The sequence below is a fragment of the Rattus norvegicus genome, chromosome 1, assembly GCF_036323735.1.
Source record: "Rattus norvegicus strain BN/NHsdMcwi chromosome 1, GRCr8, whole genome shotgun sequence".
Taxonomy (NCBI): Eukaryota; Metazoa; Chordata; class Mammalia; order Rodentia; family Muridae; genus Rattus; species Rattus norvegicus.
Window position 1 is genome coordinate 54,413,062 of NC_086019.1, and position 25,102 is coordinate 54,438,163.

General features: G+C 47.1%; 1 protein-coding gene across 16 annotated transcripts in view; it reads right to left on the reverse strand.

Annotated features, from left to right (window-relative positions):
• The window catches only part of Pde10a (phosphodiesterase 10A), a 452,326-nt gene that overhangs the window by 99,719 nt on the left and 327,505 nt on the right, over window positions 1-25,102 (reverse strand). Inside the window, exon 1 of one of the 16 annotated variants that reach the window (XM_039089188.2) lies at window positions 1,826-2,539. The exons of the other annotated variants lie outside the window; for them this stretch is intronic. The gene's annotated coding sequence lies outside the window, so the exon portion shown is untranslated. Of the gene's footprint in view, window positions 1-1,825; window positions 2,540-25,102 lie in introns of those variants that run through there. 16 annotated transcript variants of the gene reach the window in all.

Consider the following 25,102-nt stretch of genomic DNA (forward strand, 5'->3'; position numbering starts at 1 on the left):
GAATAATTTATCACAAGCATACTATGCAAAATGAAATATACCCAAACTTAAACTCATTAGAATGCTTAGTTCATAACATATGCATGTGTTATATGTATGTGTCACATGTAGTCACGAGATCTAGATACTGATTTCATGTGGGGCTATAGAGGAGCATGTTCAGCAATGTAATTCCCGAGGCGCGCCAATGCAAGGAGATGCCAGCAATCTACCTCGTGATGAGAAGGTGATTGCGGGCTCCCAAAGTGAGCAAAGCCCCATCGCACCCCACCCCACCCCTCCCCTCCCTGGGCAGCAAATGGCAACCCAGAAGGAATGGGATCCGTCTGTGGCCGAATAGCTGATGTTTGGCATCAGACCAGGTGGGAATGTCCGCACACAGTGTGGATGAAGGAGACCCCGTGCATCTGCCATCGCAGCTGATTCACGGTGCATGCACTGCTGTGTGGAAATGCAAGTGGCCACAGCAGATTGCAGGGTAAGTGTGAACCGTTAGGGACCGAGCAGAGGGTGGTTCTGTAATTCCAGAGGGTAATTCCATCGGCAGGAAGGGTGAACAAGAGATGGAGGATACTGGGCGCAGGGGAGCAAACTGGGGGATGAGAGTGTAGTCAAGATCTAAGGGAAAGCAAGCAGGGGAGGGCCGTGTGGAAACATGACGACATATATGTAGAAGCATGAGCCATTACCACAACTACTACAGCTCTTAAGCCTTGGGACTGGTGGTCCACATGCTATGCCATCACTTCAGAGGCAGAATTTCCTATAGAACCCCATCCCCCAGGAGAGAGCTCTGAGGCGGAAAGTGTCGAAGATGAGGAGCAGGACAGAAATGCAATGTGTACTGGCTGGTTCCGTGTGCCAACTTGACCCAAGCTAGAGGCACCAGAAAGGAAGAAGCCTCAGTTGAGGAAATGCTTCCATGAGACCCAGTTGGAAGGCATTTTCTCAATGAGTGATCCAGCGGGGAGGCCCTGGCCTACTGTGTGTCTTGCCATCCCAGGGCTGGTGATCCTGAGTTCTACAAGAAAGCAGGTTGAGCGAGCCATGGGAAGCAAGCCAGTAAGCAGCACCACCACCTCCCACTCTGTTCCCTCTGCATTGGATGGTGTCTCCAGGTTCTAGATCTGCTTCAGTTCCTGTCCTGACTTCCTCCATGATGGACTATGATCTGGAAGTAAAAGTCAAATTAACCCTTTGCACCCCAACACCTTTTTTGGTCATGGTGCTTTTGCCAAAGCAAAAGAAACCCTAACTGCAACAATAATAAACAACAACAATAAACAACAACAACAAAGTAGTTCTGAGAGATCTGTCAAGATGTCTTCACACACACACACACACACACACACACACACACACGTTAACAGACTATGCTAAGCACATACGCAAACATATATACACACACACAAGTACAATGACCCATGTGTGTCTTTTGAAGGCAATAAAAATGAACAGGTCAACTGGTTTGATTCATACATAGCCTTTCCGGCTTGTTTTCTAGATTTACAAAAATGACAGTTATCGTCTAGCTCACAGGTTCCATTAGATTTACAAATAATGCATGAAATGTACAGAAACGGCCCAAAACCACTGCTACAGTAGTGAGACCTGCAATGTATAGTTCACGTGTGCGTGTACATATACATGTATGTTTGCGCACGTGCCCCCCACCACTCCTCCCACTTGGAGATTCAGGGTGTTCAAACAGAAGGATCTAGACATTGCAATTCCGGCAAAAAGGTTAATAAGCATCTCTCAGCTGCAAATGTAGGCTGAAATCCCTCCTTCCTCCCAGGAATCCTTCAAACAAAGGTCTCCAAACCTCTCCTGGGGGCTCATTAGTTATGGCTTCACTGTCCAGTAGATTTTTTCAAGGAGGCGACTCCCAAGAGCAAATCATTTCTTAGAGCAGAGGAGCAGAGCGGCTGAGGAGTCCGGAGCCTCAAAACACAGAGCTCCTCCCCACACAGAGGACCAGGAAGCTGAAGATCCTCCAGGAGCTCCAGTCCTGCGTCTCAGCCTTGCACCTAAGAACCAATGAGAACAAGGCCTGTGGGACCCTGTCACAGTCTGATGAGACACGGTGAAATGACACGGAGATAATCTTTATAAAAACAGACACTTCAGAAGTAAATTCTCTCTAAGCCCTTGCACCAAGCCTGTTCGGATCTTGTAGCGGAAAAACACCACCTACGGCTGCTGGCTCTGGCACGTGCCCACGAGGCAGTTACAGCCAGTGCCCACAAGCTTCACCCTCGCCTAGTCCTGCAGCTCAGATGAGCTCCTCTTGCATGGAAGGGCTATGCCCTTCACCCTCAAACGCACCATGTGACTGTAATTGGTAGTCTTTTCTAATCATCTATTCAAAATGCTCAGAATTAAATCTCAGGTAGAGAAGCTACTGGCTAGAAGCATGTGGGCATTTCATAGATCAGATTATATCCTTCATTTGTAGATTAGAAATTATAACACGTAAGTCAAGGTTTCTTCACAGCCTGACAGGATTAACTCTCCCTCCCCAACCTTCTTAATAAGAGCATGGATGAGAGCTGGGCTTGATCCTCAGCACACAGGAGGAAAAAATAAAACAAAAGAGAAAGAAAAGAAAGGGGTTGGGGGATAGAAGGTGGGGTGGGGGACGGGGGAGGCAGTTAGAAATGGGCTTGCAATAACAAGTGTTTCCAAAGCAGGTTAGAACTCCCAAGTTTTTCCAAAGCAGGTCAGAACTCTCTACGGCCTTATGGCTGCCGTGTCAGAGAAATCTCACCATGGTACCCTATTGAGATGTCCAGAAGACACTGAAGAAAAAAGGGAAAGGTAAAAGTTCCACTCTGAAGCCTGTGGACAGGCTAGCGACAAGAATGATTCCATTCTATCAACTCAAACTCCAGGCTTTAGCAGGCATTATGTGCAGAAACCCTCTGAGTATCCTACCCTTCAACAGCCTGTATCTTGGGGTCACTGGTCAATGTCAGCGGGGAATGCAACGCCAGTTACAACCACAGGGCCTCCATCACAGCAGACTTCACTTTGTAGGCAAGGACTGGGGGTTGGCGGGGAACAGACGGGATGAAAGTGTGGACTGGGTGAACACCTCACTTCTCACTTGCTCTAACACAGGTGTGACATAGTCCTCTTGCGCCCTCTTCAGCCTCTCCGTGACTGACTAGTCAGAATATTATGCATCTTGGAACAAAGGCTTTAGATTCATTCAAACATTGTATGGGGGTGGGGTGGGGGGTGGGGCGGGGCTGGGGGATGCTTTAAAAGGTAAAAAGACTTTTTAAAATAATTAAATGGTTTTTACGTTTAAAAGGCTCCCCAGAGGGGAATGCAATGATTCTCATGATGATATATTCAGACCTAAGAGAATAATCAGAAATGGACTCAGGCAAAGTGGGGATTTAAAGACCCTCGTTCTCCTGAGCCCCAGATCCACAACAGTCCAGAAGAAGGCAGTGATCCTTCTCAGGATGGCACCCTGGCACCTGCTTTCTGGGGCAGCAGAACAGACTTTGTTCTCAGAATTCCCACTGCCTGTTTTGAACCGTCTGAGGGACACATAAGAACTGACATTAAGGTGTGTGATCTGCTTCACCCAACTCAGAACTCTCAGGCAAAGAAGTGGCTAAGAGAAAAGCATTTGGGGACCCGGAGAGTCGCTGTGCGGTTAAGAGTGTGGCTGCTCTTCCAGACTACCAGGATTTGGCTCCCAGCTCGCACATTAGACTGCATGTAACTGCAGCTCCAAGAGACCCAACACCATCTTCTGGCCTCTGAAGTCACCCACGTACTTGTGGTGAGCACAGACACATGTATACACATAAGAGAAAAGTGAAAATAAATGGTTTTTTTTTTTTAAACAAAAGGGGCAGTTTTTAAAACACTAAAAGAAAAAAAAATATCTGCTCTGCTCTTTCCCAGATGTTGAAACTACAGATGAAGCAAACAGCACACACGGGAATCTTGGGAAAGGGCTGGAGAGGTAGGGGGTAGGGAAGATCTAGTTGTAGGTCTCTGGACACAGACAGAGTTTTCAGAGAGAGAGAGAGAGAGAGAGAGCGCCACCCATACACTGAGGCCTCAGGAATGACTTCGGAGTGTTTAAACTAAGAGATGTTCTCTCTGCTCTCTTTCTCCGTCTTTAGGCTCAATGAGAACAGGAAGCAGAGGCTTCAGCAGAGCAGAAAAGGTTAAGCTCTGCTCCACAGATCTTCCTTCTTCTTACAGTCTACCCCTTAGTCTCACAGAACATGTTGATGGCAGGAGAGAGGGAGCATATGTGTATGTCTGTGTGTATGTGTGTGTGTGTGTGTGTGTGTTAGGTGTGAGTGTGGTGTATGTGTGGTTGTGGGAGAGAGTGTGTAATACAGAAGCCTATGGACAATAGGGGCCCACCAGTCTCAGTCTCCCTGTGCTGGGATTAATGCATGGGCCACCACATGTGCCCTTTACCTGGGTTCTAGGGATGGACCACAGGTTCTCATGCTGGCAGGACAAGTGATTTACTGCCTGCTTGTCTTCTCTCAACTAGAAATTTCCACCAACAACACTAAACTAGCAGACTTCAGTGACCTTAAGAGACAAAGAATGGAGTTGGAAAAGTTACAGTGTAAAACAGTTTACAAAACAGACCAGAACACTCATTAAACAAACAAACAAACAGTTATAACCTGTGGCAAGAAATAGCTCTGCAGGGGAGAATCAGCTGTTCCTGGTCGTTACCAGCTTTCCAAAGGCACCAACATGAGCTCTCTTCAAGCCACTAGAAACCAAAAGAAGTGTAAGGAAGAAGGCACTGGCTGCTCCAAAACGTTTATGGGAGTTTCTTCATCCTCTTAGAAAGCTCTGGACTTTATGTGTGATGATGCTTCAACGGCCTCACTCAGAGCTGGAGGGAAGGGAAAGGTAAGGGATAGAGGAAAACCAGTAGATCAGTGTGCAGATAGCTGGAAACAGCATAGGGGTCCGGGTGTCACAGGAAACTATCCAGGACCTTAGCACCAGAGACAACATAAACTGAAACGCAAGCCTCTCTGGAGAGCTGCAGCAGCCAATGCTCATGGGAAGCAGCAGCAAGGAGTGAACTTGATGAGAACTGTGTTAAAAGTAGTTCAGGGTGAGAGGCCAGAAGCAAGAGAAAGAGACCCTCTGGAAACCACCTCCCACAGCAATGCCCAGTGCAACCCCAGCAGGGCAGGCATCAGGAAAGGGTGGGAAATTGAGTTGACCAGAACTTGCTTGAATTGCTAAGATAAGCTGCGAGTCTGTACATCCAAGGTGCTTGAAAACCTGGGGTGCGGGGGCGGGCAGGATGCAAAGAAAATACCAGCAAGACCTAAGATTGTTGAAAAATGAAGAAAAGCAGACGTCTGAAGGCAGAGAACACACGGTCGCTCACAGCAGATCCACATGAGCTGAACAGCTCTGACCACCCATCTCCACTGGCAACTTACTATATGGGAGTCTCCTGGGAGATGAAGACACCTGACTGCATATCTAGAACTATTCCTAGACAAGCTGAGCTGACGGGGAGCCCCTACCCTGAGTATGGGTGGTGCCAGCCCCCTCATACCCAGGAGCTTGGACAGGATAAAAGTAGGGAAAGGGCACAGAGCTGGCTTCTCAGAATAACTCAAGGAGACTAATGCGGGGGGGGGGGGTATGTTTAAAATATTGGAAAAAAAATTCCCCAATCAAAAGCCAAACTACCATGGTAGAAGTGAAGGCAAAATGGAATAAACCACACGCGACATTCTTAACACGACCAAAGGGAAAGGGTAAAAACAGCTGTGAGTTAGACAGTATCGAAATTAAGGCTGTTCCTTTTGCAAAAGAGATTTTTGAATGAACGAAAGGACAAGCTATGGACTTAGGAAACACACATAGGCAAGGAAGGATCTGAATCCAGGATATACCATGAACTTAAAAAAAACACACACACAGAAAACAAATGACAACTAATGTATGATTAAGAGACGAAAGAGACAGGTCCCCCAGATGACATATAGAAGCACACAAAAATCACTAAGCCACAGGAAAGAAGAAAATCAAAACCACTATAAAATGGCACTACACCAATCAGAGCCTGTACTGCAGGCGAACACTTAGTATGAGGAGCCACCGGCCCTCTCAGAGTCTGTTAGTGGAGGTTGGGAACATTTGTCACTCTCAAAGAAATGAAAACTGAAGGTCATCAAAATCAGGATATGAGTATCTTGTGAGTATCTACCATGGCTATAGTCAGCACCATTCTGTGCTGGAAAGAACCTGGAGTTCTTCCGTGGTGGGTAGAGAGTGGAGCGGCTACACAGGAGACACTGCTGGGTGCTCAGAGAGGAATGCTGACATGCGAGTGCCTGGATGGCACTCTATGGCATCGCACTAAATGAGGGCAGCTGGGCTCACAGCCAGGTTCGAAACAGGGGTACACTAGATGGGGGTGCGGTTTATGAGGCCTGATCTAAATTGTTCACTGGAAATGTTCTGTCCCACAGAATGGCCCCAACTTCCTGTCTCTTCCTCTGACCAAAAGCCATTTGGTTAGTGAGGAGGTCTGTTAGCTGGTCAGACAGGAGGGGGGTCCTTTCATCATTTGAGTGGGAGGAAAGCTTCCTCTTCAGATGCAAATCAGCTAACTGGCGATTTCACTGATGAATGGGCATCTGTAACTGGGTGAGATCAGGATGGTGGGGAACTGAGAGATTCCAAAGCATCTCTAACCTACACTAACACCTGACGGCCAGTTGCTCCCCAAAGCTTCCCCTAATCGGAACACCATCGAACATCAAGACCGACAAACTTAAAAAGACTGCCTCTTAGATCACAGAATGTTCTAGAAAAGTTGTCGATACAGTAAGGAACTACAAACCAAATTTATTTTCCTAACCATTTTTTATCATAAAAATAAAGTCGTGTTTTCTGGAAAGCAAGAAAAAATCGAAAGCTAAATATGAAAAGAGATTAAGATCTGTCACAGAATAACAAGCATAATTAAGCCATAGCAGCTGGGCTCACTGCGGGCTTCTCCTGAGGAACAAATACCTCAGGAGGCATTTCCTCCTGGTGCGAATAGCAGAACGTCTGAGCACACATCCAGATGGTTAGACATGCCCTCTGGACGCCGTCAGGAGTGGCATATGCAGCTTTACAGTCGACCTTTAGACCTTTGTGTCTGCAGGAAGCTGGCTGCACAGTTGCTGCCGGTCCACAAGTGTCACGGGCTGTACGTACACCTGTGGGGCATCCTGTGATGGAAGACAGCCAGCGCCCGCAGGTCTCTCTACACCAGGAGCACCAGAAATGGCTGAGATCAGTAGCACACCGTGGCCAACTACAGTAGATGCTCAGCCCCGTGTAGACTCGTAACTCATTTCGCCAACCCTTTCCGGCATAAACAATCTTACTCTGCTACAGGTGTTCTGCAGATGTTACCAGTGATGTGAACTCAAGGGTAAGGAGAAGAGAGGTAACAGCAGCGTTAGCTCAGGATACAGCTATTCTCCACAAAGGTGCATCTGCTACGATCCTCAAAACAGGAGAGCAGCCGTTAAGTGCCTGAGTACCTCGGCCAGTTTAGCATGCTCACATCCTACAGCAGATAACATAAGACATCTGTTCTCAACTTGTTGCCTCTCTTTTTAGGTAATCAATAGAAGACAGCACATGGGGGGTGGGGGCTTTGTTGCAATTATCCTTGCTTTTTGGTCAAGAAAGCGAAGCTTGTGAGGTTGAATACTCCAGGAAAGGCAATTCACCCTTTAGATGGACACAGGACAGAAAGCCCTGAATGCTACACTCTGTGTGAACAAGGGAAGTGCAATTGTTCTGTGCTCACAAGTTTATAAAGAAAATTCTCTTCACGGCATTTAATCCTCCTCCTCCCCACCAACCTCCTTTCCTCCCCTTTCTCCCTCCCTCATTTATATTCCTCTCTCTCCTGTGCCTCCCATTTCTTTATTCTATGGGTCAGAGATGGAGCACAGAATAAAATTGTTCTCCAAGATCAAGTAATTAGTAAGTGCCCAAGAGCTAAAACTCAGCCTGCCAGCCTTGACCGGCCTTGGTAGTTTACAAGGATGTGTTGTTGTAGGTTGAAACCAGGAGGAATAGACCTTTCTCTCCAAGCAACACAAGTTGGGTTATGGAAAGCTCACAGTGATCATGCACAGAGCCTCCCCGACAAGTTGCTGGCAGGCGGTTTGCTCCTTACTTTCACTGGATGGGACGCCGGCCATCAGGGAGGGGTGCCATCTATAGCGGTTAACAGGTAAGAGACTCCTCCAAGCCAGCAAATCTCATAAGTACCATGAACCAGGTGCTAGCTAGATATAAAGTGATACACAGCCCTTTTGATCTTCATCAGATCTGTGGGGAGGGCACAGGGGGCATGCAGGAAGAGGTAGCCTTTGAAATGGGTCTTGAGACCAATGAGAGATGGGCAAGAAGAGAGATGGCTCTGGCAAGGGCAAGAGAATGGGCCAAGGCCTGGAGGTGAGGGTCAGAAAACACTCACAGGAGAACTCTGAGTCACAGCAGCGCTGAGCAGAGCTGCACAGGGAGAAGCTCTTAGAGACAAAAGCAGTGAGCAAAACTCTGGCAGGCCTTTGAGTCCTAGGCTGCTTGGTCTCTGAGATGCAAAACACAGCTGCCACAAGACGGTCTGAGGAAAAGACAACTGCCCAAGCCACTTCCATAGTAAATCGTGGTCAGAAGCATGCGCCACCCCCACGCTTGGGGACCAGATGGAGTGGGTGGTACACATCAGGGTGCAGCAGGGTCCCCACATGTTGGAGAAACCTTCGTCATCTATACAGCTGATCCCAGATAGGTATTGCACTGTTCGGAAATGCATTTAAAATGTATGAAAAGCCACACGCACTGGAGTATTTACACAATAGGACGCCTCCTGTGCAGGACAATACTGGTGAAGGACACACACTTGTAGAGGGAACAAGGGACTGGGACACAGAATAAGCACTGTGGTATTTCACTAGTGAAGCAAGGTGGGTCTCTGAGAAGTCTGGATCAACAGGGAAGAGCAGACCTAACTTCTTCCAAAGTCAAGACTTTCTAACATCTACTGGAGAAGAGAGCCCATCGCACGATGCCACTTAGCAAGGTTTTCTTAAACAACTGTATATGAATAGGTATGATTAAAGACACGGCGTGAAAAACACAAAGGCATTTACTCTGTCACTGAACAAATGTCCTCCGAGATCCAGCAACACTTTCTGGGAAGAACTAAAACAAACAAACAACAAAACACCTTTATTCTGCCGTCTATCTGCAGGCTGAATCCACTGAAGCCATTAGCAAAAGGAAAGTGTTGGACACCTGAAAACCAGCCACACCAAGGGAGCGATAGGCTTCCTGTACTAAAGACATAGTGGATCTTGAAAATAACAACACAAATGTAAGATGTAAAAATATCTCACTAAGTGATTTAACATTAATTACTAATTAAAATTATTGTTGAAAGTTTTGATAATTTAATAATATAGCAATGGTATAATTAATAATTTAAATCTATTATTAAAATTTTTACAGACTTTAAAAACTTTATCATCTTTGATTCTCTCTTTTTGAGACAGGGTCACACAGCCCTTGAGCTCCCGTCCCTGGAACCTCTACATTCCAGGGGCCAGGATGACAGGGGAGCACATCGCACTCAGCTCTTGGTTCAGATTTCATCTCTACTGGACAGCACTGTTGTAGAAAGCATCCCCCAGGGCCCCCCTTTCTCTTTAGATTATGGACAATGAACTAATGGTCCACACAGCAGGCACACTTGGTCCTGTCTTCCACGTGGAGAGATGAACATATTATTTTCTTCTCTGGCAAGAGTACCACGGGACCGTGAGAGCACTGAGTGAACAGAGTCCAGCTGTGCCCACTTGCTTCTGTGCTGATGTCACTGTGTTTAAGTCTCTGAGATTCGCATGCTCTGTCCTTGAGAACGCATATGCTAAAACCTAATTCCTGTGGATGATAGCAAGAGGGAGCCTTTAGGGGTGACTTGATTTTGAAGGTGCAGCTCTCATGGACAGGACTCATGAAAGACGTCCCACACAGCTGCCCTGTATCTCCCTGCATAAGGAAACAAGAAGGCAGCTTCTTTGATCCGAGCAGGTCCTCACAGAGCATGGACGCTGCCAGGGCTTTGCCCTTGGACTTCCCTGCTCCAGGAACACTGAAAGGTTTGTTCATCAGTCACTGAGTCCAAGGTTATCCTGTTATAGCTGTTCAGACGAGCTGAGCCTGACCAAATGGTACAGGCTAAACAATCACCACTCTGGACTATGCAAGGGGGAATTTATCGATGCTCCCTAAAGCTCTATGTTGCCTCGTGGGATTATAACAGAACCCTAAAGGTACTTAGGGTGGTCACTCAAATCCCCTTCCCTGATGCAAGTCCTCACACTATCACAGAGTGACCTGACCAAGAATACAGGGCAACCACTGGCGGAGCCTAGGTTAGAGTCTAGCCTAGGCACATTGTAGGCACATTGTGACAGGGTTTCAGAATGAGCAATTATTCTCCTTTCCTGTGGTTGCCATAACAAATTACTGCTGGCTGCCCAGCTCAAAACAATGGAAGCTGTTGTCTCTCTACGCCTGGGCTCTGAGGGGAATTCAGTTCTTGATCCTGGGGCCAAAAACACTTTCACTGCTCCTCTGAAGCCACTGTCTGGCAGAGTCTCCGGTGATCCCAGCTGAAGATCTGGTGACCCCAGGGTGAATACAACAGGTTACGTCTACCGATGCCATTTTCCAAATAGGGCAGCACTCCCAGCTTCTGCATCCAGGACACAAGCGCATCTTTTGGTGGGGTGCCCGGCCTGCCTCACTCTCCGGCTCTGTCCCTCGCTTCCTCGGGGCTTTTGTTCCTAAAGGCAGCTGCTTTTTTAAAGCCAGACAAAACAAAATCGGAGAACGACATATGATGATTAATAGCGCTTTAGTGTTGAGCTGGGGCCACATTCTCTCCAGGGTTAATACTTCAGGTCAATGGAACCAGGCTTACTTTCCAAACGGAATGATGTGTACACAGCCCAGCCAGTCAAATCCAGGTGGCAATAGTTCTGGAATGCCTAACAGCGATTCTGTGCTTCAGTAAGAGGTCTCCTCATAATAAGACCCTGTGACGAGAAACTTGCTATAAATATAAATCAAACCCATAAGCAATCTAAACGGGAGTTTACTCCGATGTAGCCGTTTTTATTAAAAAAAAAAGAAGAAGAAGAAGAAAGAAAAGAACCTTTAACGTGTGCCCCTAGCCGGCAAACCCTCTAGCTGGTACCACCAATTAACAGGATAGTGACAGGACTAAGCCACAGGGGGAGGGGTTTCCTCCGAGGAGGTGGAGCTAGAAGGGCCTGACCCCACCCCAGGCCTCACAATTGACTGCCACCTGGTCACCAGGACAGACTTCCACTCTGGGGAGCTTCTCTCCTCTGGCGCTGCTGACAGCAGGCACACCTCTGGCATGGTTCCAAAGATGAAAACACACATGTTCTGTCAACAGCTGAGCCTTCTGCCCACGTCCTCATTTCTGTTTGCAAAAGCTCTGAAACGTCAAACTGACCTCTGCCATCCAAAGGCGCCAGGGTTGCTCCTCACCGCGTCTTTGGGGCATGGCCTTCAGTTAGGGAAGAAGTTTCCTTGTCCCCCTTCCTTGACACTGCCCTAGCTGGGGCCTGCTGGCGTGCTGATTTCGAACACAGAGGGATGCTCAGGTCCTGGCTTGAGGTTGCGGGCGGGGACATTAACACGAGGAAGGATGGGAAGGCAACCCTGCAAACATCTGTGTGAAGCACAGTCACTTTTTGCTGTTTGAGTCAAAGGAAACAATAGAAAACCAAAAAAAAAAAAAAAAAGTTTTGTTTTCTGGAGAGGAAAGCATCTATAAGGGAGGAAGAACTTTTCAGCACGGGCTATACATAAATGAGTCACTTCAAAGAAAGAGAAGCCGGGAGGAGTTAGAGCAGAGACTTAAGTAGAGTTTCACCTCGGACTGGCTTTAAGAAAGAAGAGGTCAGGTGTGATAGTGTGTGCCTTTGATCCCAGCACTCAGGAAGCAGAGGCAAGCAGATCTTTATGAGTTCAAGGCCGACCTGGTCTATACAGGTAGTTCCAGGGCAGCCCGGGATATGTGATAAGACCTTATCTCTAAAAGGGCCATTAGCTTTTCGGGGGGCCATCTTTAAAACACACTCAGACTAGATAGAAGACTTCCCTCCCTCCCTACGTGCCTCGCCTTAGCCACGTCACCTCTTCAAAGGCCTTGTCTCCAGAGAGTTCCCTGCTAAAAGACTGGGTCCCCAGACGTTGACACCTGAGTTTCCAGATAACACAATTTAGCTAGTCTTCCTTTTCTCTGAAAATCGGGTTTATTTCTAAACTTTCTTGAAAGGACACTATGAACTTTTTTTTTAATGAGCTCCGTGGTGTGCAGGTGTGCACGCATGTCTGCAGATGTGTGTAGGCTCGTGAGTGTGTGAGTGGGCTAGGCACGTGGATATGTGTGCGTGTCAACGTGGATGTACGCATGCGGAGGACACAGTCTTCACTCTTGAACCAAGAACGTGCCAGATCTGATAGCCCAGATGGTTCCCTACCTTTGCCTCTCCGGTTCGGGATAGGCTAGGATGCCATGCCTGCCCAGTGTTCTTTGGGGGTGCTGGGAATCTGAATGCTTGTCCCCCGTAGGAAGCACTGCCCCCTCTGAGCCACTCCCTGGATCTCTAGAATAACCGTTTTAAGCAACTATGTAGAGGGCCGAAATAACATTCACCACCGCTAGATGGCGCTGGCTTCCACTGCGCCCCACGTGGAAGGCCAGGATAGCCTCCGCCATTACAAGATGGCGCCAGCCTTCGCCGCGCCAGCCGACTCCCTTTCAGGAAGTTAACTGTGCGCATGTGCAAGAGTGCCTTCGTGCCAGGTCTTTGCCCACTCCGGGGCGTGCCTTAGGAGATCATGGGTAAACAACCAATCAGGTGTGGATGTGCCGCGCTAGGGTGTATATAAGCGCGCCATGTTGGCGCGCTGAGGCTTCCTCTTTAAGATTATAATAAAGTTTGGTCACAGTAAGGATTTCTATGTACCCGCGTGTTTCTTGCCGGCGAGAAGTCGTGCGTGGGACACAACTAGAAAGTGAGTGTGTGGATCTGAGGTGCACCAAGCTGGTGTGATTCTGATCATGCAAATGTGAGACTTCAGGGCTCTTACTGCCGAAAGAGGGTTCCAGCCACTCGGAAAAATGATGGGGAAGTTGAGTCAGAATCCACAGAGTCAGGGCAGCTTGCATGCCACCATGCCCGTGTTTTCACATGGCATCCACCTAAGCCTGGCATGCCATGCACACTGTGTTAGCATCTTTAGAAATATGGCATTTTCAAAAAGCAACATTTTCAAATAAAACTTGATTTTAGAAAATGACTTTTTGTTGTCGTTTTGCTTATTAAGGGAGCTCCCTACATAGCTGACTGGCCTCAAACTCATGATCCTCCTGCTTCAGTCTCCCAAACATTAGAACTGCAGGCACATGCCAGCCACCATGCCCAGCCTCGTTTTCTGTAATAGCGTTCAATAGCTAGCATTTATCACAGCAGAAAGACATCGTCAAAGCCTGCTGAGAGAATAGCGATGTGCACGGGCATTCGGCACATTGGTTCCTTAAACACCTAGTTGGGTCTGTCTCCTCTATCATAACCTTAGAAAGCAGAAGCTGGCCCCATCTGCCTTCTCATTCCAGAGCCCAGACATCCTCAGTAAGTCACATCCCCACTCTGAATCGGCAAATATCACCACTGCCCCCGCTAGAAATACTGGCTTCTCTGGGACACATGTCTGCCAACCAATGATCACACGCACTGTGCATGCGTCTGGCTATCAGTGACCACGAAACTACACCAAAGAATTTATTCCCAGGTTACAATCATATTTAAGTGACTAAGCACGGAGTGCAAATGTGATAATGAGGAACTTCTACACCACCACCATCATCATTCATCAGTGTCTCAAGATAGAATGAATGAATGAATGAATGAATGAATGAATGAATGAAACCATGACCTCGTCACTTCCAGAAACATCATTTGTCTGGTCTCTGCTAAAGCACACTCGTGACAGGGGGGTTCACTAAGCCACGTGATATTTTCTAATCCAGGTCTTTGTCGCTGCGTATGCAGACATGGGGACAGCAAGCATCATGACATTCTGTTAGGAACCCTAGGAACTCGAGGCCCATCACTAGAACTTCCTATGAGGACATGCATCAACATGAAAAACCTTTCTATGCCCAATAGCTAGCACATCTGCTACGCACGGCACAGAATGGCCAGAGTAGTTGACATAGGACGTGAGTTCTCTTCTCATTGTATTCCTGGGAAAACAGGACTACACTTTGTGACTGTGGATGTAACACAGTCATGCCAGACTATTTGAAGTTTCCATCCTCCTCCCCTTACAGAGCAGAGCCACTTCAGATCCCTCCCTCCGAGATCCTCTGCTGCTGTCAAACATCCCCCTCCTCTACCACAGAGAGCTATGCCATTCCCTTTCAGCAGTGAGTCCAACTCTCCTGGTGACCAGGAACTGCAATAAACGGAATCCAAGAATCAGATCAGTTCATGCTGCAGCCATGTTCAAAAGAAGCAGCAAGACCTTCGAGAATTAAGCTCCATGTCTCTGTATCATGAGATTTGGACACAAACAGGACATTTCCATGTCCTTCGAAGTCACCCATCATCTCTGAAATTCTGAGTGTGAAGACAGGTGTCTGGGGGTGGGGGGATCACTACTTTAATTGCTAGACATTGTCAGGGGCTGAACGCAGCTGAAGCGATACTGGTATGGACCAGCTGGTCCCTCCCTTCACCAATCTCAGAAAACTCAAGGGTGTAACCCTTTCTTTTCACAAGAACTGGCAAACCACGCTTTCATCAGATTAATCCCAGTTGCACACATGTACACACCACATGAGCCTTACAACCGGCAAGAGAAAAAAAAAAAAACTCTAAGGATGTGTACTGGATGGGGATGTTATCTTAGCTAACATGATTCCTGCCAAATAATTCATAAATAACACTAAAGCATTTAAACAGACAGGACTCTCGCCTGGTCAAGAGGGAAAAAAAGGGAAGCCCCAAAAGAGCTGCTTTTGAGACAGAGTCTTCTCCCTGCTCTGGCACAGCCGTAAGAATGGAAGTCAAACAGCTACTTATCAGCCCTTTGACATCAGGGGAGGGCTGTGTGCGTCAGCAGGCCAGGAGGGACCCTGCAGATGGCAGCGGGGGCACGTGCTTCTTATCTTATCAGCTGATGATGTCTGCCACTTCAACAATTGCTGAGAGAGCCCTGCAGGAAGGAAGGTGTGTGCGTACAGGGATGTGGGCCAAAGCTATGCGCCCAACAGTTTAGTAAATCCAGCTGTCCAGTACGACGCATTCATTACAGTGAGAGTCCCAACCCTCCACGCTGGTCTTAAGAGAGTGTTTGCTTACTGGGTGACCCGACTGTGTATAACAGCCACTGCTACATCAGTGCTGGCATTAATTTCATTTAGGAGAGTTCAAAGGAAGCTGGCTGTGTGACGTATGTTAGCTTCACCGAAATGGCTCTTCCAGGATGGAAACAAGAATCAAACTGCTTTGAAAACTCTGCTACTATGTATACCTCTAAAGACAAGGGAAGGGGCAGGGTCACATTGGGTCAGATGGGGTTCAAACAATCATATCATTCAAACCAGCAGTACGGAAGTCTAAGAAAGTTTCCTGAAAGGAGGGGGTCTAAACAAAAAGGTATGGGAACAAAACAGTTTTTTTTTTTAAATTTCCTTGTCATAAAAGTGACTTTTAATCTATCTGTTTGGGGAGAAAGTAGGGCGTGGGAAGGTCTCAGAGCTAAGCAAGCACTCAGCCACTGAGCCATATCCCAACCCCCACCCCCACCCCCTTTTCTTCCTTTCACTCTTTATTTTGAGATAAGGTCTTGCCAAGCTTCCCAGGCTAACCTTGAACTTGTGATCCTCGTGCCTAAGCCCTGGAGTTGCTAGGCTTACAGGCTTCGGCCACCAGGCTAACTCTACAGCGAACTGTAAATAATTAAAGAAACTGGCTCCTTAAACTGAGAATGGACTCAGCAAACACATGGGCTTTGAGGTAAACTCAGATCACTTAGCTCACACCGTGCTTTACATAATTGATAATAAAAAAAAAAAAAGGTGGCCGTGCATTTACGCCACGATTCACAACTATGTCGGCGTGTCTTACCCCACACCCTCACAGGTCTCTGGCTGTACAGGTCACAGGGATTTCCAGTATCTTACCGAGCCTGTTATACATTATTCCTTCAAATGTACTTGTTAAATTAAGACAGACACTGATCATTTACACCCAGATGCATTGTATCCTTACTCCGCCCTTCCTTTCATCACTATTGAGACTTTGGTCTCTATAATTCACCCTCCACCCCTTTCCCTTGTGTCTCTGTGATCTGAATCAACTTTACCTGCCTGGGTTTGAAAGCCTCTGGGATGTTGCAGTGGCTCTGACGTAAACACACCCCAGCCATTTAGTCCTCCTCACTAACACTTCAAATCTGTCTGAGAGAAATACGCACCCCCCCACCCCCGCCGCCATCTCCGGCCCCACTGTCTCCTCCACTCCCCACGGACCACTCCCTACCCTGATCCCTGTCCCACTGCTCCTGAGCCTTCAGACACATCATTAGCCCCTGACACATGACCTTCTGTTTCCTGAGAACTGGGCTCCGGGTTTTCCACTTCAACATTTCCCTGATTTCTCTGAACCTCTACCCACTTTCCACTCCCTCTTTTTTTTTTTTTTTTTTTTTTTTTTTGGTTCTTTTTTCGGAGCTGGGGACTGAACCCAGGGCCTTGTGCTTCCTAGGTAAGCGCTCTACCACTGAGCTAAATCCCCAGCCCCTCCACTCCCTCTTAACTGGCTCATTCCCTCGGAGTTTGATCCCTTCCTCTGCCTTGCCTGCTCCCTCATTCCCGGCTCTGCATTCCATGTCTTTACTCCCTTTATCCCCCTACTCAAAGTCCCTTACGTTTTCATTGATCCTCTGAGGAGAATTGGCATGCTCACTCCCATCAAAACTAGAAAACCTATCACATTTTTTTTCATTTACTGCCAAAGTCAAGCATTTTCCAGTACTTACTTTGATACACATACATGATACAGATAATTAATCCCAATTAATCCCTTAGTCACCATGCTATGATCTCAGCGCCCACAGCACTGTACTTAAATGGCTTGTTTTGGAAGGAAGCGAACCTCTCCCAATTTCTAAGATTCATAGAAGCCTGACAGTCATTCTCCGTCCCTGTCGGTGGCAGCAGAGTCAGATGGTTTTCCTACCCTGCTTCCTTCTCTCTGACACTCTTGACACTTCAGTGGAAATCAGCAAAGTAGATACATTTAACCAAATCACTCTCCTAAAACAAATACGCTCTCCAGAAGACCAATTGTGCTGGGGGAAATAAAATGAAACGTTGAAGAAATAGAAGTCCGCAAACTTTTAAATAAAAGCTAAGCCTGGTTCCAGAATGTGCCCCGTGAGCCCCTGCCAGCAATACTACATTGTGTGGAAACAATTATTGGAATGAGACAAATTTTAACAAATTAATACGGTGCACCCTGTGTACCTGAGTAGACTTTCCCAGCTTCCTCTGCTGGCTTATGTCCTCTTCCCACCTGTTAAATGTGGAGATCTTTTCTCTTCTACCCCCATCCTATACGCTATTCCTCTCAAGTCTACTCCACCTCTACCTTTTCAACCGTAGCATCTCTGTGGGTGACTGCTATATTGATGCCATTAGCTTAAACAACAAACAACAATAACAATAACAAATGACTCCTAGATTATCCTCAGTCTCACTATATTCTGGTCCTCGAGTCACCCCCGCCTCCTCTTCTACACCCCATCTCCTCATCAGTACTTTCTGTTCTGCACCCCATCTCCCATAAGTGAATCCTCCTTCACCTGAGCTGCCCTGCAGCCACTTTCTCCTTGCATCTCTGATGGACGTAAGCACTGCTTTCTGTCCATATCGACTCGTAGGACTTCTGCATCCTCTTTGGCCTTCTCCATTCCCGTTGCTATTGCTTCTTGTCAGAACTCTGCTCACCACCGCCTTCTCTCCTGAGGAAGGATCAATGTCTCCCGGAGCTCAGAATCAACCCTGACCGGCTAAATAGAGGAGAGTGATACTCTAACTCTCCTTAAGGCTATTTGTCTGGGTGCAGGGAGAAATGCATCCTTCCAATGTGCATGCCAGGTCTACAGTCAAGGAGCAGAACAGCGAGTGAGCAGAAGGGAAGTAAGCTGCTCCAGAGTTGCCTTACTCCAAGGCTTCTGGTCCTGGCATCAAGGTTCCCTGTAGTTTAAGGAATTAGAACTAAGTTCCTCTGCTGGCATCCAAATGACTGACCCAGTCCATGTACCTATGCTCATCCTCCTGCCTCAGAGGGCCTCTCACTCCAGGTCTTCTGATTCCTCTCTCTTTACATTTCTCTCAGAAGTATATTCCTCTGACGGAGAGGAGTATTTGGGGTGGGGGGACCAAAGCCTAAATGGGAAGTCACTGGTGTCATGTTGTGCACAGCTAGGAAGACAGACAGCACACTCACTGAGACCTTCACACCCAAGCTTCATATTCAAGGGACTGAGGAGTCATCAGTAACAATGCACATCAGCAGCAGCCCCAGCTGTCACTGTCACAGGCTACACCAGCACTGAGTGGACTGTGAAGAGACCACCGGTGTCATGGTGGCCCACAGTGCTGGGTGCAGAGTGGATGCTCCTACTCCTGGCACTCCATGGAACTTCAAGAGACACCAGGCTGAGGGAAGCCTCCATCTCATGAGAAACTTTAAACTACCTCACCTGAGGCACCTCAGGAGGATGAAACAACTTCAGGTGCCCCCACCAGAAACACTGAGCCCCTGCTTCTGGCTGTGTCCATGCTGCCAGGCTTCCAGATGCTCACTTTCTGAAATTACTAAGGGAGACTTGGGACACAGGAATCTTCCCGCTGCTGGGGAGACCAGAGCTGAGACTTGGGTTACAGACAAAGGCACTGGGGATGCTCTCCCTGCTATCTGTGGGCACAGGTGGGATAAGTGGTCTGGGCCAGAGCCCCTGGTAGATACCCTGGAATGATCTGTGACATCCCTTTTTAGAAAGTTGACCCCACTCAACTATTTTTTTTTCTTCATGCTATAGCATTTCAGACCATTTGTTCAATGGGAGGGAACCCTTATACCTCCCATTCTTCACTTCCTGGTAAGAACCCGAAAGTATACTGAATTTTACAGATTGACTTGCACCCACTACAACCGGATTCTCAGTAGAATAAGAGCAGAGGGCATCTTAATGGGGCACAAATCTAGTTAGGATTCTGGGTTTTTGCTTGATTGTTTTTAAGTCTCTGATAAGTTCTTCACTGGCCTTCAACTCGCCATGACAGCTGCGCTGACACCAAGCTTTCCAGCCAAATGAGTGTGCCCTCTCAGGGCCCCACACACATGCTTCCTTCACTCCCAGTACTGTTGCTGGTGCAGAATATGGTGCCGCTGTTTCCAGTAGGTTCGAGTTCACTTCTGCACAGTGTCCCAACTGCCTAAAAGTTGATGCGTGTGGGCTGAGCTTAGCACTGGGCGACTGGGAAAATACAACCATGACTCTTCTCCTGTGTTCACAGCAGAGCCAGAGGCGGATCACAAGCACCTAGGAAACACTTGGGACTGTGCTTCCAGACCACGGGGAAGAGAAGCAAAGGTATCAGAGTAAGGGATGTGTCAAATCAAGGTCAGAGAAGGCTCTTACTGACCAGGGTCACTAACAGACAAGATGGAAAGGAAGAACATGAACTCCCCCAGGACTGATGATCCTTTGACAGATTCAGAAGTAAGAGACAGTAAGAGCACACGGACAAGGTGCAAGGCAGAGCGGTGGAGAGAAGCAAGAGGCACACCGAGGATGCTGTGCAGCGGGCCTGCTTCGGACTTTGGGCTCTTTAATCTGACCTCAATAGGAAACCAACTGATACTATGCCCTCAAGGTGGTTATAAACAGATTAACATTTCAGAATGATCTTTCCTCCTGTGGAAAGGATTGATTGAAGCCAGGGATGCCAGTCGAGAAACAAGCAGGGGGTGAAAGGCCGATGATGGACCAGACTGAGGAGCGGTCAAATCCACGTGACTGTGGAGGAGGAGGAGGAAGAGGGGAAAGGGTGGAGGAAGAGGAAGAGGAGGGGGGGAAGAGGGGCAGGAGAAGGGGGAGGATCGGGGAGGGGGGAGGGGGGGGGAGGAGAAAATCTGAAGTCATCTATGACTTCTCGACTCAGATGTCTCACCAAACCATCGTGAAATCTTCTTTCCCAGAACTTTGAAAGTCAACGGAACCGGACACACTTATCTTTCCACATAACGACACCTCCATTCAAGCTGTCATTGTCATTGCTTCCAGCTGCTCACTTTCTGATATTACTAAGGGAGACTCGGAACACAGGAATCATCCCGCTGCTGGGGAGACCAGAGCTGAAGCTTGGGTTACAGACAAAGGCACTGGGGATTCTCCTAACTGGCTAACCTGTGTCACCTACAGCCTGGCCTCGAACCACCAAATTATAGGTTCACTCATACACTCAAAGCCGGCTAACATCCCAACCACATGCATCAAGGTCAAAGTTCACAGAAACACCGTGTGACCCACCCTTTGTGACCTCTCTGGCATCCGACAGACCAGGCTTGCCGGGTGCCGCCTATGCCTGGCAGGATGACAAATGGTTCACCCTTGCAATGTCACACGAACGAAGCATTTGACACTGCCATCTTCCAGCCTACACTGGACTGAGTTCGGAACAGCCTAGCTGGTTCTGCGGAAGCGTTTTCACAGTGGCACTCTGTAACTTTCTAATACCCTCTGTTATTTACTCATTATCACTTAACTGTCTTTTAGACTCTCTTGTGGAAGGGAACTGATTACAAGAATAAGAGACTTTGTTTGTCTGTTCACTGATGTATTCCAAACTACTAGAATGGCACCCGGTCTATAACCGGCAGATGGTTTCCTTTTATTCCATTTCTTCTCTTTTGGTGATAGGGGATGAACAAAGGATGTAGGAATCAAATGCACCCAACTGGTTGAGCACGGACTCACGTCTCAAGCTCCCTAATGAACACTGAAATCAAAGAGTGTCTGAATACATTGAATCCAACACCGGGGATCAGGAAAGAGAAACAGAGAGGGGTCGGATCAGAAACATTTTCCATAAATGATGCCTGAGCTGAATCTTACAACAAGAAATTAAGCAGATAGGTATAATTTCTAGAGGGAGCACTGCAGGGGAAGGCACAGGTATGGGCACAGCACAGAACAGCTGTGGTACTACAAATAATTGTGAGTTTCTAGAGCTTACGTTAAAAAGGCGACAGCAATGGGGCTGGATTCCTCAGGTGTCCGAGGGACCCAGTTACAGAATGCCTTGTGCTCCAGCTCTAGTATGTGCACTGTGAATTCCTAGAACACCTCACTCTCCTGAGGACAGCTAATGGTTGGGCAAAAAAGTGGGGATGGGGCACCATAAAGGATAGTGGGATGCATTTAAGAAATACCTTTTTAAAAGTTGGATAGATGAGATGCTAAAAACGAAACAAAAACAAACAAACAAACAAACAAACAAAGGACACAGGAATACTTCGGTATACACTCCAGGGCTAATTGACTGACTGCTGGGCTGGAGGGTGTGTCCTGTGTTCCAAGTTTGGCTAGCTATGTGCATGGCATCACGTAACAAAATGGTAAGATCAAACTTTGGACATGTTAAATTATGTAACTGTGGCACATTGAGTTGGAGAAAAAAAAGGGTGATTAAATGTGTTAATTTCCTTTTAGATCCATCACATTAACACAATGAAAAGAAATTGGAAATAAGAAAAGTTGGCAATTACTTTCCATTTTAACCTCTCGTTGCCCCTTATAAGAACAAAAATGTCTCATTTTAAACCTTCCCTATTAGGAAGAATGGTTGAGCCCATAGAAGTAGCAGGGCCATCGCCATACTTCGGGAGACAGTGGTCTGAATGCTTGTGTGCCTTGAAGATCCATGTATTAAAGCCTTAATCCCCAGTCTTATATACTTCACGGCGGGATGTGATCTTCAGGAGATAATTAGGGTCAGAGGATCCAACCACATAAGAAAAGCAAGCAGGAATCCACATGGCAGCAAAGCCTGGTAGAGGGCTACCTAACCAAGCCACTTCCCACAGTATAGGGGACTTCAATAAGCTTTGAAAACAGGTTCAATATATATATAAAGTTCTGTGCAGAAGCGAAATGCTGATATTGGAGATGGTTATTTGACATAGAGATTTCTGAGGGGGGGTGAGGGAACAGTTGGGTCATTACAGAGCATAATCAGGTACCCCACTGCTATGCAGTAAAGATTGGGGGGGGGCTCAGCCACAGCAAAAATTTAGGAATGCAAAGGTAATACTATAAAAATGGGAAAACACGCTCTTAGCCATGGGGATAGCTCTAAGGTCTGCCCTGCGCAGGACAGCAGATAGCGTGAGCTTCTACATACAACCTTTCCCCCAAGCCTCTGAATAAAGTGCTTCAACAAAAAAAAAAATGGGAAAACACAGAGAGTGCACGCAGAGGACTCTGTGAATATACAGAAGGGTATACATGTAACGTGTACTCTGTAAACATGATTCTTGTTGGATCATGCCTAACATCATTAAGGTTATTTTCCGAGGGTACAGTAAAAGCACAAAGTTTAAAGGTGTTACTTAAACAAAAAGATTTTTAAGAGAGAATCATAAAAACCAGAGCCAAGTCAAAGGACAGATCATCCTATATGGAGGGACAGGGACTCAGGACTCGTGGAACAGACAAAAGGGTGACTTTTACTCTGGGGATTTGTACTAGGTTTCTTGTAACTAGCTTTCTTGTAATTATGACAGACATAAATGAACCACTATAGCTCTTGTCTCTTATACAACTTCCACTTATTCTCTTCAAATCTCTAGACATTCAAATGCCAAAACTGCACAGTGCGTGCGCGCGCACACAAGGCACATGGTTATGCACACACTTCATGCGTATATTAAATTTCTTCCTGTGAGGCCTGAAGAGATGGCTCAGTAATTGAGTATTTGCTGCTCTTGCAGAGAAGCTGGGTTCAGTTCCCCACACAAACACGACAGCTTACAACCACCTGTAACTGCAGTTCCAGTCTGGTGCCCTCTTAAGACCCCCAGCTTTTCACACACACAGTATATACACATACACAGGAGCACACACATATATATGACATAAATGAATGTTTTAAATTTCCTTCCTTTGGAAACTTGAAACACACACAAATGCACAAAAGTGTGTGTCTTACCAGCAATGTCACTTCATGTGTCAAACAACTTAATTCACTTTGTCCTTGCTGTATTTAGTTTTATTTTAGGTGAGATCACCTGTGCCTCAGCTTGTCCTCTGTCACTATGTTGCTCAGGCTGGTCTTGAGCTCATGGTCTCTGCCTCCACCTCCCAGTTCCTGAGATAACAGGCATAAACCAATAGCCATGGGCATGGCTCATTTAGCTTCTGAAAAATGCACGAAAACTGCTACAAGTGTACACACTGCTGTCCAGACACTTGTCGGGACACAAGCAGATCAACAAAGGATTCGTTTGGGCCTGTGGTTCTAGAGCGCTGTCTACCCTGGCAGGAAAGCAGGAAGTTACTGTGGCGGGAGTTGCTCGTATTGTATCCATAGTCAGGAAGCAGCAGATAAATAACGTGCCCAGCTGGCTTTCTCCTTTGTATAAAATCCAAGACCTAGCCCTGGGGCTAGGTCCACCCATGTTTAGCGTCGATCTTCCCAATTCCATTAACCTGTTCCCGATAAGCTCTCCCAGGTGTGCACCAGAGGCTTGTCTCCCAGATGACTCCAGATCATATCAAGTTGGCAATTGGAAGGATACACCACAGCTCCCAGGAACTGGCTCCCAGAGCAGTTGGAGGCTTGCAAGGTGCTTCTTTTAAAAGAAAAGTCACTGACTCGTGGACGTTTTAGCATTTCTTGAGAACCTAGTATGGGCTGGTCACAATCTAATTACTTCCTAATGTAGGTATGTTTCTCTAGGAGTCAGGACCAAGAGTGGGGGGAGGGGATGGCACCACCCGTGATGTCTTTGCAGTGTATTCCCCAGTAGGCCGCTCCTCTGTCCCTTCAACCTGTGCCCTGCTGCTTTGATGCTGAGAACACTTAGTGGCAAAAGGACAGTGTTTTGCCAGGAAACACATCAGCCTGGAAGTTTAAACTGCCACTCAACCCCTGAGGCCAGTGTTGGGGAGTAAGGGGGGGTGCCTCTGAGTCAGTAGATGAGAATGGGAGTTACTGGTTTGGCTGGTGTATTAGTCAGGATTCTCTATACTCTAAAGAAACAGAATTGAAAGAATGTTGAGTGTGCATGTGTGTACATGTATGTGCATGTGTGTGTGCATGTGCATGTGTGTGTGCATGTGTGTGTGCATGTGTGTGTGACTTTGACTTTCTATTATTGCATATAGTAAATCAAATAAATATTACCTATAGTAAATAAATACTATGTTATATGCTATATATTATATAAGTGATAAATATAAATTATTTTATATATAATAAATCCCTTACAGGCTATGGCTCTGCTAGTCCAACAGTGGCTGTCTATGAACAGAAAAATCCAAGAATCCAGTAATAATTCAGTCCATGAGGCTGGAGATGCCATCAGGATATGCCAGGATCCCAGAGAAGCAGGATCTAATGACAGTGAAGGGATGGACTTGCCAGCCAAAGTGAGGGCACTCAGGCGAAGGGCATGAGCTTCCTTCTTACGTATAGAGCACGAGCCTCAGTAGAGGCTGCCAGCGGAAGGTGTGACATGGAATAAAATCCGGCTCTTCACGCACCTCAAAAGAACCAGATTAAAGGTGGGGCTTCCCACTTCAAATGACTTAAATAAGGAAAGTGCCTCACTGGCGTGCCCAGCCACTTTGGTCTTAGTTGATTCCAGATGCAGTC